The sequence below is a fragment of the Dendropsophus ebraccatus genome, chromosome 1 (assembly GCF_027789765.1).
Source record: "Dendropsophus ebraccatus isolate aDenEbr1 chromosome 1, aDenEbr1.pat, whole genome shotgun sequence".
NCBI classification, from domain to species: domain Eukaryota; kingdom Metazoa; phylum Chordata; class Amphibia; order Anura; family Hylidae; genus Dendropsophus; species Dendropsophus ebraccatus.
The window spans coordinates 123,330,788-123,347,936 of record NC_091454.1 but is presented as its reverse complement, the minus strand read 5'-3'; the positions used below and the strand labels follow the sequence as shown (position 1 = coordinate 123,347,936).

Below are 17,149 nucleotides of genomic sequence, written 5' to 3'. Positions count from 1 at the left end.
TTACACCAGCCTCCCCCTCCCCTGCCTTGTCAGGTGACTCAGCTTGCTGAACTCCCATTGGCTGAGCAACTGCAAGCCATCTGAGTCATGTGACTTGCTTAACTTCCCTCGTGACAGACTCCCAGCACATAGGCAGCTCCCCCCTCCCCTCATACTCTCTCCTGCAGCCGAGTGGACTCAGTGAGTGTATGAGTCATGTCACTAGGGAAGATATGCAAGTGACATGGACTCAGATGGCTTGCAGTTGCTCAGCTGAACTGCGGCTGTACAAAATAGACCTGTCAATTATTTTGTGCGGCTGCAGAGAACCACAGCCATAGTGTAAACAGGGTGTATACACTAAGGCTGTGGTTACATACACTGCTATGCAATTAAACCGTGCTGTTAAACAACGGCTGTTGTTGCACTATGCAATAACGGCCAATGTTCAACTCCCAAATACAGTGTGTGAACATGGCCTTAAGGGAACCTTTCATTATTTTCCTGCAATTCAAACCACATACATATACGGAGAGACCTATCAATCAATCTTTGTGGAGAAAGGAGAAAGCAGCCGGCACCACCTTAATGATTTAAAAGCACAAAGAACCTGGACATCTTTTATACTATGATTTTTAATCGTAAAGTTTTGTAATAGCGCATCGTGCCCTGTTAGAAGCCTTAGACAGTTTTACACTTCTATTCTATCCCAGAATTCCATGATGACCTCTTCCAGTCATATTGGGGGGGATTTATCAAGACCGGCGTACTTCCATCATACCAAATATACACCTGCTCCCAGCTCCCGCCTTGCCGTGCCCCTGCCCGCCCAAGATACCGCAGGCATACGCCAGGGAGAAGGGGTGAATCTGTACGTTCTCCCTAACCTACGCCTCGGGCGGAACTTTTGTAAATGTCCTCCATTGTCTCTGCAGAGTTTTTCTGTCCACATTTTGGATCCTTACTTTTCTCGCGCTTTTAATGCCAGTTTCCTGCCCTCTACACAAACCTTTCATCCTGCTGCTGCTTTAACAGTACCATTCTGCAACTTTATCCTTATGAGGGATACAATTTTATGTGATCCATTGTACTTTGTAACAATATCCTTTACATTACCTTACAATATACTGCAAATGGAGGTTTACTCTATTCACTATGTTGTAAAATTGACCTGTTATCTATATTCCTCAAGTTGGCATGACTATAACGATACCCATTATGTACCGTTTCCATCTTCTGTTATCATGTCTCTCTGGCTGTAATACTTTCTTCAGGAGCCTGCTGCCTCACAGAGGGGCCAACCTATTGCACATGTCCGATTCAGAGAAGGCATCGGAAAACAAACAGGATGGCCCCTCTGTGATGCAACGGGCTCCTGAAGAGAGAATCACGTCCAGAGAGGATTACAGATCACTTTACAGATAAAAAATAGATTGCTTGCAAATCTCCCACCACTGCCCCTCTAATGCCCACTAGATCACCACTACTCTCCATTTTCTGCCTTTTTTAATACACAGAAAATATGAATTTAACCAATCACTGTGACCACTGAGTTGAAATTCCTTTCTATTTTCTATGTGTCTAGATAGGACTAGGAAGTAGAGATCAGCAGGCCCTTAGTGAATCTCACAAAGAAAAAGTAAGGGGAACGGGGAGGTGATAAGTGTTGATTTTCTTCACCCAATCCGCTTCTTTTATAAATAAAAGTATCCCAATGGACAGCTCCTTAAAATATATTTGCTTTATTATGAGTATTAAAGACATGACTTTTTGCTCTCTAGTAAGCTGCTAACATTAGTATACTTCTGAGCTTTTATGTTATTTTGTTTGAAGAAAGTAAAATCTGCCACTTCATTTTTTTTACAAAGTCAGCTAAACTTTAAAGTTAATATTTAATCATGAACTGTATGTTTTGCTGCAGTATGAGGCAACAAATCTTTTGTGTGTTTTTGAGAACTAGATTTGTATGGAATCAAAAGCAGGAATGAAAGCTAACAGCAGTGTAGCTTGCAGTATGTTGACCTTTCCAGTGTTGGAAGTACTGCTTGAAAGGGCTTCCCAAGATGACTTACAGTACTTGAAGGCTGCACACTTCTGTGCCATACTGAGATGTATACTAATTACTCTTAGTCTTTTTCTGGCCTTGCAGCCACATACAAGAACATTTTTAAGGCCTAGTTACAATATTGTCACCATCTGTGACTGTCTTCAAAACCCAGATACCTTCCTATTAGTATTAACATCCCTGCTTAATACTGCATGCAGATTGAAGAAGCAAACAAATGTAAAGAACAATGGATATAAAAAAAAAAAATATTGATCATTTTGGCGATATTCCCGGACAGCATATAGCCTTGTCGCTTTTAGGATTATTACTGGAGAATGTCAGCCAAATGCTTCTGATTTAATTTTCTCTCTGTTCCTTTACGTCATCTCTCCTTGCTCTTCTCCCTTAATGAATTATACCAGCCATTTCAGCTTCCTTCTTGTAATCTCTTTATGAGGACTGGATGTGCCCTTCTCTCTTTGTCCCTCTATTTGTCTTTGATCACCCTTCCATTTCTCTATGTTTATGGCATCTTTGCTATCTATTTCTTTTCAGTTTGTCCTTATGTCTCTTCTTCATAATTTATCCATACCATCTGTCTCCGGTCCTCTTGTTTATTTTATATAATATATGTGACTGCTCTGTGTTTTTTATACTGTTACATTTTATCTACCTACTCTTCCACATCTATCTCCATGATTACTGTCCCCGTCCCACATGTTGACTCGTGGGAAAAACAAATATACAAAATAGATAAAATATGTGTGTATATATAGATATTGATCCATGATACCTGCAATTTGCATGCTTTATATGGATGGTTTATAACACTAATGATGGTATATAATTGAAAAAGTAGTTTCCATGGGTTGATATGGCAGCGCATTTGAGGGTTAAGCTAACAAAGCCGTATTTCCACAAGAGCATGGCAAACCAGCATGTCTTATTACCTGTTATTAAGAAATGACTCTAACATATTTGCTAAGCAAACAAAATTGTTAAAGACTCCCAGATGAATAATTATAGTGGATACTGTGGATTCTACTGGTGTGGATTCTACTTAGAGATAATGTTGTGATTCACAATCTGGCAATTATAGTTATATTTCATGATCAGGATGGGTTCTGATTTCTGCAATTACAAACAGGATATAACAAATATATGCTATATCGAACAATTTTATGGCAAAAATATTTGCCATGGTACCAAAAACCAATTAAACCTTGTTGTTTTTTGTTTCCTGTAATGCAGTCTGTTTTGTACCATAGGAATAACATTGCATAAAAAAAGACAAAAAACAAAAACAAATCTAAACTAAAGTGCCACATAGCCAATGACAACCAACAATCTGTGGCTTCCAAGCGAGATAGAAATGTTCAACAAAACCAGCAATTATAGTACAGTAGTCACCAACTCCTCACTCATCCTTTACTGTATAGTGCATCCCCATCCCAGCTCTGTGAAGGATGGGAGATGGTGGTGCACTGACTGTACTACTACTGTACTGCATATGCGCTCCAGCAGTCTTATACAGTGCTGTACTGTATGTGAAGCCTCCCCAGTGCTAAACTCACCAGCCACAATCCACACTCGCAAAAATGTTCGGATACTGAGAAAAGTTCAAATTCTTCCATTACTTCCAGGTATTCCGAACATTACTGTCAAACAGTTTGCATTCAGAAGTGTTCAAACACTGAAGTGTTTCAGAACCGAGCAAGAGTTTCAGAACGGAAGCAAACTTTCCTTGAAAATATTGTATTTATATATATAGTTATTATTTATTTTTTTTAGTTACCTTAAGGTTTACAATACACATTCTTATCTTTTTATTGGTTAGCCTGTTTAGCAGCAAAGGAACACTGTTAAATTTTGGATGCCTGGGTCATGTTGTATACTGTACAAACCAACCCTGACAATGGGAGTAGAAAAAAAAAGGAGCTCCACAATTTCCATTTGACAGAAGGACATCATTTAATAATTGCAATAACCACAACTTTAAGGGGTACTCAGGGCAGGAGGCTTTTTTCATTATTGCTGGGGAGGGTGTGGATGGAAACTATGATGTCCACTTATCTCCTCGACAGCAGAGACAGGACCTAGCTACCGCCACTGAATGACTGAGCAGGCTTGAAACTTCATGTCTCAAGTCCCATCTCAGACCAAGAAGCGGCAGGAGATGGGGGGCCAGAGCGGCATGATGCCTCATCACAGAGAGAAAAATTCTTTCCCTGTTCAAAAATAGCAATCAGAATAAATCCCTGGATCAACATCCTATCACATAAAATCTAGGGCCTATAACTTGTAATATTGTATGTTTTCTAGAAAAGCATTCAAGCCTCCCTTGAACACTATGGGCACAAGTTCCTACTTGTAGTCAATTTCCCCCGTCTCTGCCGACTGACGCATTTTAGAAATCACCAGTCTTCTCCTTTAATGATACAGCCATGACAACATCATGTGGCAGAGAGTTCCATAGTCTCTCTGCTCTTACAGTAAAGACACTCTATCATTGCTGATGGTGAAAACTTCTAGGCTTAGAAGATACCCTTCTTGGTTACAGGCCTAAGTGTAAAAAGATGACTACAAAGATCTCTGTACTGTCCATTCATATATTTGTATATTGTGATTAGATCTCTCGTAAGATGTCTTTTTTTCTAAGCTAAATACCCCAAGTTTAATAAACTATCTTGGTGCTACAACCCACCCATTCCCTTAATGACCTTGGTCGCCCTCCTCTGCCTCTGCTCCAGTTCAGCTGTGTCCTTCTTATATACCGGTGCCAAAAACTGTACTCAATATTCCATATGTGGTCTGACCAGTGATTTATAAAGTGGCAAAACTATGTTCTCATCTTTAGCATCTATACCTCTTTTCATGCTTCCATGATTTTATTAGCCTTGGCACTAAAGTTGAGTTTACTGTACAATATCCCCAGGTCCTTTTTGGAAGCAGTTTTACCCAGTGTTTTATTGCTTAGCACATAATTATATTATTATTTCTATGGCCCAAGTGCACATCCTTACATTTATTTACATTAAACTTCATTTGCGATTTGAGATCTGCACTTGACCATATAATCTCTTCACAGATTAGAGCAGGTTAAAGCTGAAAGCTATATTGCCTACAACATCATCTAGCATCACCAGTTTGGCAGTGGGTCAGTAATTATCTGGAAAGGCTGGCATATCCTTGGAAGGTTGCACAATCTTCGACATGAAAGCCAGTGATAACCTGACTACTGTCCATATGAAATCCTCTGAGCTCTTATAACCTTATTCTGGTATAGTAGGTTCTGGGTTTTTCCTGGTGGTGGACTATGCAGTGGTTCATGTGGACAGAACGCATAGCCAGTTCCTGGATGACAAGTACATTGATTCGATTTACTGAGCTTCACATTCCCCTGACCTGAATTCAACTGAGATCCTCTGGGACATTTTGGGATATCTCACACTGGCACATAGTACCATAGACTGTCCAGAGCCTCACTGTTGCCCTTATTCAGGTTTGGAAGAAAAACTACTTAGTCACATTAAGAGTAATGATGAAACCTCACGGACAAGATCCTCCTGTGTTTCAAAAATTTGACTTTGATTTTGGTTTTACTTGAAATCCAGTCCTCAATGGGTTGATGATCTTGGTTCTCAGAGAATTACACATTTTATATCAGTAAAGATTTTCAACTTGAATCAATTATTACTTGAGATCTGATGTGTGATTTAAGTCATCAATTTATTTTTATTTTTTTTGTATACTGTACATATAGTATTCTAAAGCCCCTATTACAAAGGGCGACTGTGAGGAAAAAACGAGCGATGTCAGCACTCATTGGCTCCTCGTTCCCCGCTCGCTGCCATCGCTATTACACGCATCGTCATCGAGCTAATAAGGGCAGGAGGGGCCGCGGGGAGCTTTAAGGGACTGCCCAGGTGATCGCTAGATCCCCCGGGCAGCCCAAAGAGGATGGCGGCAGTCTGCTGCTGCCGATCCTTTTTCCTAGAGCGACAGCAGCAGATCGCTGCTATCATTGTTGTTTGTCTTTCAACATGTTGAAAGACAAACGACAGCAACAATCAGCCAACATTGTTCATGTCGGCTGATTGTTGCCTTCTATTACATGGGACTATTATCTACCGATATCGGCCGATAATCGATCTGTGTAATAGGGACTTAAGGAATCTTCCAGAATATCGAGACAATTAATATAATTGTCTAATTATTAATTAGTATAGATAGCACCTTCAGGCAAGAATGAAAATGTGAATAAACATAGAAATAGAAGTCATATTTTGCAAAAAAACAAAAATAATTAATATAAAAATTTTAAGTATGCTGTATTCTTCTTTGCCTTCTAATACTCTCTTAACAGACTGAATTGCCGTAGGACATAATTAGCAGTTGGCGCTCCTGTGGGCTATTTACTATACTTGTTGAACTCTGTTTTTTTTTTCAGTAGTGAGTTAAGTCATGTTGTCAAAGTATTCATGCAAAGGACTCTGATAAGTACAATAGTGACATTTGTCCAAGGCTTTGAGTGCCAATTAGTTGTTTAATTGATGGAAGATGAAAAACCACAATAAAAATAGTAAGAACAATTATTGTTTAGCTCCATATCCTAGAAAAGGTGTACAATGGACACCCAGGAGTTACAGTTTAATATATTGATTTAAAGCTAAATTATGTTTTATTTTATGTTGTTCCTTTCCAAATGCATTCCCTATTTAAGCGTTGTAGATGCTTCTTAAACATGCACATTTTGTTTGCAATAAATATTCTCATTTTGTTTATTATAGTTGTAATTTTACCTTATACAAAGTGTAAGACTTTATCCTAGAGGTAGCTAGAAAGGAGTAGTTTTGGGTAGAAACGCTGGCACACAATTGAAGACATTTTTAATAGTGCCTAATACACCATTATGTTACTCGTCAAGTGGATTTTCTTTTTGGTATTATTACAATGCTGTACTCTTTGTATACCTAGGCATTTACCTTTGGGATAATCATTGCCATCTCCCATGGTCTTTACCCTAAAAATACACCCATATCATAAATATGTGTAGAAATTTTTTCTTTAGGCAGTTATCTTTATATGTTTTGAAATTTTAGCATCATCCCGTTGGCCAGCCCTGATCTGTGAATCATTACTAAATATTACTTTCATCTAATCCTCCAAACCCCATGGTTGCTTCATTTTAGTTCCCTGCAACCTTTATTTTTAGGTGTTAATACTTTACATAAAGGGAATATATCACCTAGATTTTAGTGACATGTTTTTACAGGACTCATGGACATAGATGACAATAGACAGAGTCTGTCCCTTTAGGGTGCCTTCACACCTACTGGATCCACAGCGGATCTCACTTCTGCGGATCCGGTACCATTCACCCCTATGATAGCACATATTCGCAGCAGTTCTCGCTTCGAATCCGCAGAAGTGAGATCCGCTGTGGATCCAGTAGGTGTGAAGGCACCCTTAGGGTATATTCACACGGGCGGGCTCGCAGTGAGATTCTCGCTGCGAGCCCAGCAGGTCCTGGCAGTTCCCATACACTACATACTTGCTGCGGTCTAAACGACCGCAGCGAGTATGTAATTATACCGCCCTTAACCCCTTCTGCTCCCGCCCGGCTCCCCCGCTGTAAGCATACTTTACCTGTGCTTGCTGCACGGGTCCGGCGTCCTGCTCTCCTGTCCGGCCAATTAGTGTGTTGCCCAGCCGCAGCCACTAATTGGCCGGGCGGGAGAGCAGGACGCCGGACCCGTGCAGCGAGGACAGGTAATGTATGCTTACAGCGGGGGAGCTGGGCGGGAGCAGAAGGGGTTAAGGGCGGTATAATTACATACTCGCTGCGGTCGTTTAGACTGCCAGGACCTGCCGGGCTCGCAGCGAGAATCTCGCTGCGAGCCCGCCCGTGTGAATATACCCTTAAGATGAATGTTAAAGCTTAACTGTCATTTCAGGGCCATTTTTTTTTTAAACATTAAATATCAACAGTTCAAGCGATTTTAAGAAACTCTGTAATAGGTTTTATAAACCAAAAGAGTTTCCTTCTGTACTGAAAAAGCAATCTCCCAGCCTCCCCGCTCACTTCAGAAGCAGCAGGATTTCTGTGTCCATTATGTGGCTATGGAGAGGGGAGGGGCTGAGAGGAGTGACTGAGCACGGAGCAGTCTTGCAAAGCACAACACCCTGCAATCTTCTCTCAGTGAGTTCATAGATAAGCACTGACCTTTCTGACCCCAGAATCCTGCGGTTTAGGTGCCCAGAGAGCCTACAAACAGCTGACCTTCATGTCACCTCTTCCTGCTCCCTCATCTCCCTCGGCCCCTCCCCCCTCCATAAGGATAGAATGGAGAGAGCAGAACCCGTCTTCACTGGCTTCTCTGTAATGAAGACGTGTTTGCCTGATAATGCACAGATAAGAAGTCAGGGGGGGGGGGGGCTGGGAGATTGCTTCTTAAGTACAGAAGGAGGCTTTTTTGGCTGATAAAACCTATTACAGAGTTTCTTAAAATCGCTTATACTACTGATTTCTGCAATAAAAAAAAAACATGACAGTTACGCTTTAAACATTACTGAGCGTATTCTGTGACCTTAGAATTTGTCATTCCACAGGGAGCCGCTATTGTTTTATAAATAATGAATTTATACTGTACTCTACTGGTGTCACCTGTCGCTGAAATGTTGTACAGATCACTTTACAGCAGCCTCCTCACCACATCACCACAGACATAACAAGAAGTCTCAGATTAGTTTTAGCCCAGTGGTGAGAATGAAAACTGCAAGATATCAGGATTATTTTATAATATAAATAGTAAAATGGAAAATTAGAGACATCAACCAAAAATCTTAAAAAAACATTTTTAACAAAATTTTTTAAAGGTTATTTTCTGATGCACACCCTATTGGCAAGAAATCCATTTTGCCCCTGAAAGTTCGGGTATCCGAGGATACGACCATGCTGGCTTTGTACTGCTTATGATTCATTGTGATCCAGTTGAGCAACCAAGTGTGGTAATATTCATGGATACCTGAATTGATTTCACACTAATCAGGTCCGCAAACAGTGCGGGAATTATTACCAGGCAAAGAGAAACAAAATTTTCTATTCAACATAGGTAACTGTATATTTTTTTTATAAGCAAAACAATATTATCTTTTATATCAATATGCTATCTTTTTAATATTTCGAAGGACATTTGACATGACTGTAGGAAGGGTAAGCTGAGAAGGGCGCAGAGCGTGAGCCCTAATCTGCTCCCACCAGTGGATCCTACCTACTTGCCTCAAAAGTCTTGATTGACTGTGGACAACCAAGTAGATGGTCCCTTCTTGAAATCAAGTGATTACACAAAACAAGGACAAGACAAATTTACATATCAGTGGATATCAGTGCTTTGATATAGGAGATCAGGGACCTGGTCCAGGACTTGATTTGGACCAGACACACACACACACACACACACGCACACACACACACACACACACACACAGCTTGGGTGAGTGGAAGAACCAGATATCAATCACTTAACTCATTCATGACCCAGCCCAAAATGGCATAAATGACCACGCCAGTTTTTATTTTTGCATTTTTATTTATTTTCCTCTTTGCCTTTTAAGAGCTATAGTGCTTTCATTTTTCTATCTACAGGGCCATGTAAGGGCTTGTTTTTTTCAGGAACAAATGTACTTTGTAAGGGCGCCTTTAAAGCGTAACTGTCATGTAAGTATCAGTATAAGCGATTTTAAGAAACTCTATAATAGGTTTTATTAGGAAAAAAAGCCTCTTTCTGTACTCAAAATGGAGATGCCCTATGGAGAGGGGAGGGGCCGAGGGAGATGAGTGAGCAGGGAGAGGAGATATAAAAGTTCAGCTGTTTGTAAACTGTCTGGGCACCTAAAATGCTGGATTCAGAAAGTCAGAAAGATCAGTGTTTATCTAGGAACTTGCTGAGAGAAGATTGCAGGGTGTTGTGCTGTGTAGGACTGCTCCATGCTCACTCACTCCTCTCAACCCCTCCCTCTCCATAGAGCATAATAGTCACAGAAATCCTGCTTCTTCTGAAGTCAGGGGGGAGCTAGGAAAACAGCTTTTTTAGCACAGAAGGAAACTCTTCTGGTAAATAAAACCTATTACAGAGTTTCTTAAAATTGCTTGTACTATAGATATTTATTGTTTTCTGAAAAATTACCCTGAAATGACAGTTACGATTTAAATCTACCACAACATGTATGACAGAACCCCAAAAATATTATTTATAAAAATAAAAAATTGGTAAAATTGAGAAAAAAGGCAATTTTGGACCTTTTTTTTTGGGGGGGGGGGGGGGGGGAGGGATGGGATGTCAGTGTCTACCGTTATTTTTTAGGCCAGTCCAAACACAACGATATGCAAGTTTACACAAATTTTCAATTTTTTTTTTTTTTATGAAAACTTTTTCTTTTGAAAATATTTATTATTAAAATGGCCCTATTGTGATCACTTTTTATAATTTTTTTTTATGTATAATTTTTATGTAACAAAAAATCAGCAATCCTGGTGGTTTTTTTTCCCATGTTGGTCATATGGGATGACTATTGTTATATTTTAATAGAGCGGAAGATGACACACACTACGGTAGAAATATGATTATTTCTTTCTACATGTTTTATTTGTATATTGGAATGGGAGGATTAATTTTTATTGGGAGAGGGGCTTTGAGGTAATTTTAAAAAGCATTATTGCTTTTTATTTTTGACACTTTTTAAGTTCCACTGGGGGACTTTTACATGCAATCTTTAGTTTGCATACACTAATAATTGCTATACCATAGCATAGCAATGCGTCCCGATGCAATGCGTAACAGGAGCTTTTTAGAGGTTAATGACTGTTGTGGCCTGTCATTATCAGAGAAGGCCCAGCTCCTGATAGCAGCCGGCCGATAGCATTATCGCTCCGTGTAAACGGTCCATAAACTAAAATAATGCACAAACACCAATCATTGCACTAAGGGGAGGCTAAGTTGCTAAATGACATCCGTTATTTTAGACTCAAAATGGCGGACGCCATTTTAAACTGAGCTGAAATAATGTTGTGTGAACATAGCCTTAGACAGACCGAATGACAAGGTTCATGCTGTAAGGAGGCTGTGTTTTAAGGCATTCCCCAGACTTCTCTATTGGGGAAAAAACACATGACAAAGGGTATAGATATGTTTTTTACTTTTTATGAGCAAGAAATGGCACAGCACAAGAACCGTATGGGGAAGTCTAAAGCTGCTTTTCATATTTGACAAGTCAATTAGGAACTGTAATTTAAATTAAATGTGACAGATACAAGTATGCAGCAGCAGCTCCTACTGGCGAGTTTTCATTTTTGGGTAGAAAACCCTTTCAGCCCATATTAAGAACGTTATCTAATTTCCTTCACCAGTGTTCATTGGAGTGGAATTAATACCATGTCTAATTGTAATTTCACACAATAAAACACTTGGTGTGTTTGCCCTTTTTTTGTGTAATATTTAACAATGTGCCCTTATTTACAGTAGACTAAATTTTATCCCTACATAATCCACATTTGCCTTTTCAAATCACAATTTTTCTCTCTTTCTGAGTCTGTATAGAGGAAAAGTCTTTGTATTTAATTTCACAATTCAAAGAAAATGTACTGAAACGCAACGCAGTACAGGTTGCAGTTTTCTTGATTGCTTGTGGGTGTTTTTTTATGCAGCCCCATAAGCACTTTTTGTTGTTTTACTGTATACTGATTCTCAGTTTATTTTACACAGTGCCTATATAATATGAGGAGTTGGGTGGGTTTGCATTTGTATTAATGTTTATAAAATGAAATTTAAAGGGAATGTATATTCATAAAATTACATGTTATTTGATTCATGTTTTAATCCCTTCAGCCATATGGCTATATACATTCCTATTGTTAATACCCTATGCATTTGCAATGTATATATACTTTCCAGGCGTGAAGTGGTTTTATTGTGTGTGTGACTGCTTGAGTGTAAGAAGCTCTGCACATATTAGTGTCCCAGAAACCAGGTATAGTGACAGGCAGCCGCGATCCCACTGCTTCCTTCCATTAACCCTTTAAATTCTTTTATCCATAGTGATTGAAGTATTTAAAGGAGTTAGTGACAGAAACGGTACTTGTCACTGACTGATCAGAACCCCCTCCCCCACCTCCGCGGGTGCCATGATCAGTTTCCCCTAGATACAGAGGTATAATACTAATCTCTGTACTGTTAGATCAGCAATCTGCATCTAGAGTGTGCCTCAGGCAGACTCTACATGCAGAGCACAAATAACAATGATCAATGCTATGCAGTGGCATAAGGGTCCATTTACACAGAAAGATAATCTGACAGATTATCTGCCAAAGATTTGAAGCCAAAGCCAAGAATGGATTTGAATAGAGGAAAAATCTTAGGCTTTCCCTTTATGACCTGATCATGGTTTATAGTCTGTTTCTGGCTTTGGCTTCAAATCTTTGGCAGATAATCTGTCATATTATTCTGTGTAAAGGGACCCTTACATTGATCAGTATGGGCAATCTAATGATTGCTTGCAATAGCCCCCTTGGGTTACTTAAAAAGTGTAAAAAAAAAAAGTTACAAAACTCCTCCCCCAATAAACGTTGAAATTACTCCTTCAGCCAATAATTGTTCCGTGTCAAAGTGACAGCAATCAGCCGAGGAGCCGGAAAATGCCCGATCCTCGGCTGATTGTGTCTTTAGAGCAGGCTTCAAAATTTATCATTATCAGTCACACATCTTCTTGTGTAAACAGCAGCTAGTGATAAAGGGAAACTGACAGCACAAATATGCATATATCCGTGCTGTCAGTTTCCAGACCACATGCAGTACATACCTACCATCAGCGCTGCTTTTGATCCGGCATCCAGCTTTTCCATCTTCTGGCTGCTGCTGTAGCTTTAGGCCACCACCTCCTCAAGAATGATTGACAGACCGAGGAGGAGGGCCCTGAATATACAGGACAGGAGAGCCAGTAAAGTCTGATGCCAAATCATGCAGCACAAAAGGTATGTATGGACTGCTTGTGATCTAGAAACTGACAGCACAGATATATACATATCTATGCTGTCACTTTCCATGGCTGCATGAATGATACAAGGATTGTTTGTGCGGCCCAGCCACTCAATTTGTTGTACTGTGTAAAGGCACTGCAAATGAGTGCTGATCTCGCTGCTGACAAATCTTTACATGTAAAAGGACGTTAACTTAAAGACGTTCCTGCTAAAAAGGCTCAGGAGCTGCCCTTCACATCTTCCTAAATAGAGCAGTGACAGAGGCTGGGGGCTAGGCAAAGGATAAGATAGGCAAAGGATGGGACTATAGAGCCTTTTCTGCCTTGCCAGAACCCTGCACATGAGTTCCCACTTCTACCCCCATCTCTCTCTTGCCCTGAATCAGCTCCTGCAGGATGCTGCACTACAGGTTTATTACAGAGGCCATAGCAGGGTTACATGACAAGAAAGTTGAGAGGGCAGAGAAGGCAGGATGGACTCCCATATGAGATATTTACTTTTTGCAAAATGGCAATATTCGTCTATGCACATTTTGAGACAAAAATAAATATACTAAAAAAATAACCAAAAGCGATTAATTTAGGTCCCCACTAGAGCCCAATCTATTAAAATGGTTTAAGATTTAATGGTCCTTTTGAGTGCATGCTAGATTTTTTTTTTCTTAAACTGGCAGTAACCCAGAGAAGGGGGTAAGAAGAAAAGCTGTTTTCCTTTCACTTCTCATATAAAGCCCAAATACCTGTAGTGCATAAGAACCAGCCTCAGCATTTTAGAAAACAAGACCTAATTGGGGATGCATATACATTGTAATATTATAGCTCATTTGAAGTCTACACGTTATATTTGTTAGTAAGTGAAATAGTTATGTAGGAGAGTTAACAACACAGACATCCACTAATGGAGTTTCAAACAGCATAAAGAAGCCCCATGGGATAGTATGAAATATAAGGCAACAAAATGATTACTGGCACAAATCTCATTGCTTATATGTAACACCTGTCTTTTAGGGTCTGAAATTCATGTAGTCGCATTCTAATGAGACGCTTCCTGCATTGCTTACTTAAATGTGTCTTTCAGATTAATTGTCAAAGTAAATGCTACTGCTATAGCATAATATAATACACTGCATAAGACACACTGTATAAGACACAAAATAATGTGTCGACTAATTCATTTATATGGATTTTTGACTGAACACATTTAAAAAGACTTTTTCTGCATTGATTAATCTTTAGTCACGTAAGTGCAACACTGTATTTCACACAAATCCCTAAAGACATTCAAATATTTGCTGATGTGGAAGCAAGAAATGACTAATATACAATTAATAGAATAGAAGTGAATAGAAGCTTATTATACCACTGTATCATACAGAAGAATACAAAAATTGTGTCCTCGAACACCATATTACAGCCCCCCCAGAAGCAATAGAATATTTACAGAATACAATGCCATATGGAACACCATAAGGTAGTACGTAAAGTGCCTTCAGCTCTGTAGTATGGATTCACAGGGACTTCTTGCGCCACCTAAATGCAAAGTAAGAATTTGTCTTACATACTATACAGAATATAATGTAGGGCAATTACTATATATGTATATATACCTGGCTGCCCCCACCGCCACACTACTGCCACAGTATGATATGAATAATGATGTATGTAATACTACTGGCCAGGTATAAATCTGTTTATTTGCCAGTGATAACCATTTTCCCTTTATAACTGGCATTGCCAATGCAGCTTGGTACAGTAACTTTTAACTGTATGTTGTTACACTAAACATTCAGTTGCATTAACTTGAAAGAATGCATTTTAACATTCTAGACTCTCAATATACAGTTCTACAGTTTTACTAACTTCATAGATACAAGAATTGCATAAAGATTCACTTGTGTCAAGGTAACAATTTGATGTCTGGCACATTGCCAGTTCTTTTTTAAATACCTGTTTGTTTCCATAGTAATGTGTTTTAAATCTTCTCATTTGATATTAGTAATGGCAGTTTTTAAACTTTTTAGTATAAACACTAGTTAAGGGCAGTAAATTATTAATGGGATACCCTTGGGAGTCTGGTCCTGCACATACACAACATTAGATAGACCATTGGGCCTACCTTTCACTGTCAGGTGCAGTAATACTCTTAAACCCTATTTATGATAATAATGGGTCACAGTTATTTTTCATGACCTAGGGAGCTAAATAGGTTTTCTACCGGTGTCCTATTAATCAGACCCTCCGCTGGCATGATGGGATAGCTTATCTTAGCAATATGCCATGACTTTTAATGTTGTGAATACCCAATGATGCCTGTATCATGTATGTGTAGGTACCCCCCATTTCTGCAATATGTGACAAATTTGCAGTGAATGATTCCCTCTACAATGTCCATATTCTTTCTTTTTGTGTTGTAAAGGTCATAGCCATGAACACTTCTTAAGGACAAGGTATCCTCAGATTGTATGATGGTATTTATGTATTAGTACCACAATAAATGTCATTTGAAGGAGAAGTCCGTCGATTTGAAAAATTCCAAAGCCGGCAGGGGCAGGCAGGAACATAACAAACAATCGTTACTTATCTCTTCACAGGTGAAGTGCCAGTTCACAGGTTCCAGGACCACTGCCAGAAGACATTTTTCTCTTAGTTCTGATGAAGTCTTGACTTAAAGGGGTGCTCCGGAGCTGATAAAAAAAAACAATCAATGAATCATAAACATGATTTTTACATTTACCATTTGTACATTTACATTTACAATTGAACTTCCCCTGTTTGCAGGTCCCTGAAGCTCCAGATGGTGGCTTCATTTTTTCTGTACTTCCTGGTTTGGGCTTTGCAATGATGCACTTTGTCTCCTCTTATGTCTAACTGACTCTGTAAAACTGTTAGATGGCTTACAGCCAATCAGAGCTGAGCAACCTGTGTCATCTGACAAAGGGAGGGTGGCCTAACAGGGCTTAGACCAGCCTCCCTCTTGATGATGTAATTGTCACAAAAGTGCTGCCACAGAGCAGCCTGGGGTCTACAGTCATTAGGTAAGAAAGAGTTTAGTTGGGCATTAAAGGGGTTGTCCGTCGAAAAAAAATTATTCACAGAATAACACACATTACAAAGTTATACAACTTTGTAATGTATGTTATGTCTGTGAATGGCCCCCTTCCCCGTGTCCCACCACCCCCACCCGTGTACCCGGAAGTGTGGTGCGCTATACATTACCTGTCGCGTGCCGACCACGGTCTCCGATCGTCAGCAGTGACGTCTTCTTCGGGAGCTTGGCGGATCTTCCCGAGTGCCGGCCGCCCTCTGCAGCGTCATCCGAAGCTCAGCCGCGATTGGCTGAGCATAACTGTGCTCAGCCAATCGCGGCTGAGCAGCTGATGACGTGGCCGCGTCATCAGCCGCTCAGCCGCGATTGGCTGAGCACAGTTATGCTCAGCCAATCGCGGCTGAGCTTCGGATGACGCTGCAGAGGGCGGCCGGCACTCGGGAAGATCCGCCAAGCTCCCGAAGAAGACGTCACTGCTGACGATCGGAGACCGTGGACGACACGAGATGCGGTGAGTATAATGCACCACACTTCCGGGTCTAGCGTGGGTGGGGGGAAACACGGGGAAGGGGGCCATTCACAGACATAACATACATTACAAAGTTGTATAACTTTGTAATGTGTGTTATTCTGTGAATAATTTTTTTTCGCCGGACAACCCCTTTAATATAATAAACTGTACCTGCCTATTATTTCTGGACGCTGTTCAGTGAACTCTGCCCACCAGCTGCTGGTTGACAGTTATCTATCCATGCTGTATATAGGCAGTCACGTGTCAATCCGAAGCTGGAGGGCGGGGGAGGGGTGCTTCTTCTTCTTATTAGAAGAATGGCTGTACAAAATGATAGAAGTAATACACTGATCTGTTTACCATTTCTCTCACTAGTTTATGCTGCCCTCATTTAGGGTGGAAAAAAACCTAGTGACAGATTTCTAGGTTTGAAATTCTCTGTTTGTAACAAGGATAGCCATTCAACACAAATGAGATAATAATTCACATTTAACCCCTTCACGTCAGCCATCTGTATATATACGTTCCTATT

At 40.1% G+C, this 17,149-nt stretch overlaps 1 protein-coding gene and 1 long non-coding RNA gene across 5 annotated transcripts in view; one reads left to right on the top strand and one right to left on the bottom strand.

Moving 5' to 3' along the window:
* CACNA2D1 (calcium voltage-gated channel auxiliary subunit alpha2delta 1) overlaps positions 1-17,149 on the top strand; it is a 506,289-nt gene that overhangs the window by 88,095 nt on the left and 401,045 nt on the right. The window lies entirely within an intron of this gene.
* LOC138797750 (uncharacterized) overlaps positions 1-17,149 on the bottom strand; it is a 30,629-nt gene that overhangs the window by 6,213 nt on the left and 7,267 nt on the right. The window contains exon 2 of the long non-coding RNA XR_011363986.1: positions 14,502-15,744. This is a non-coding gene — a long non-coding RNA (uncharacterized lncRNA). The remainder of the gene's footprint in view (positions 1-14,501; positions 15,745-17,149) is intronic.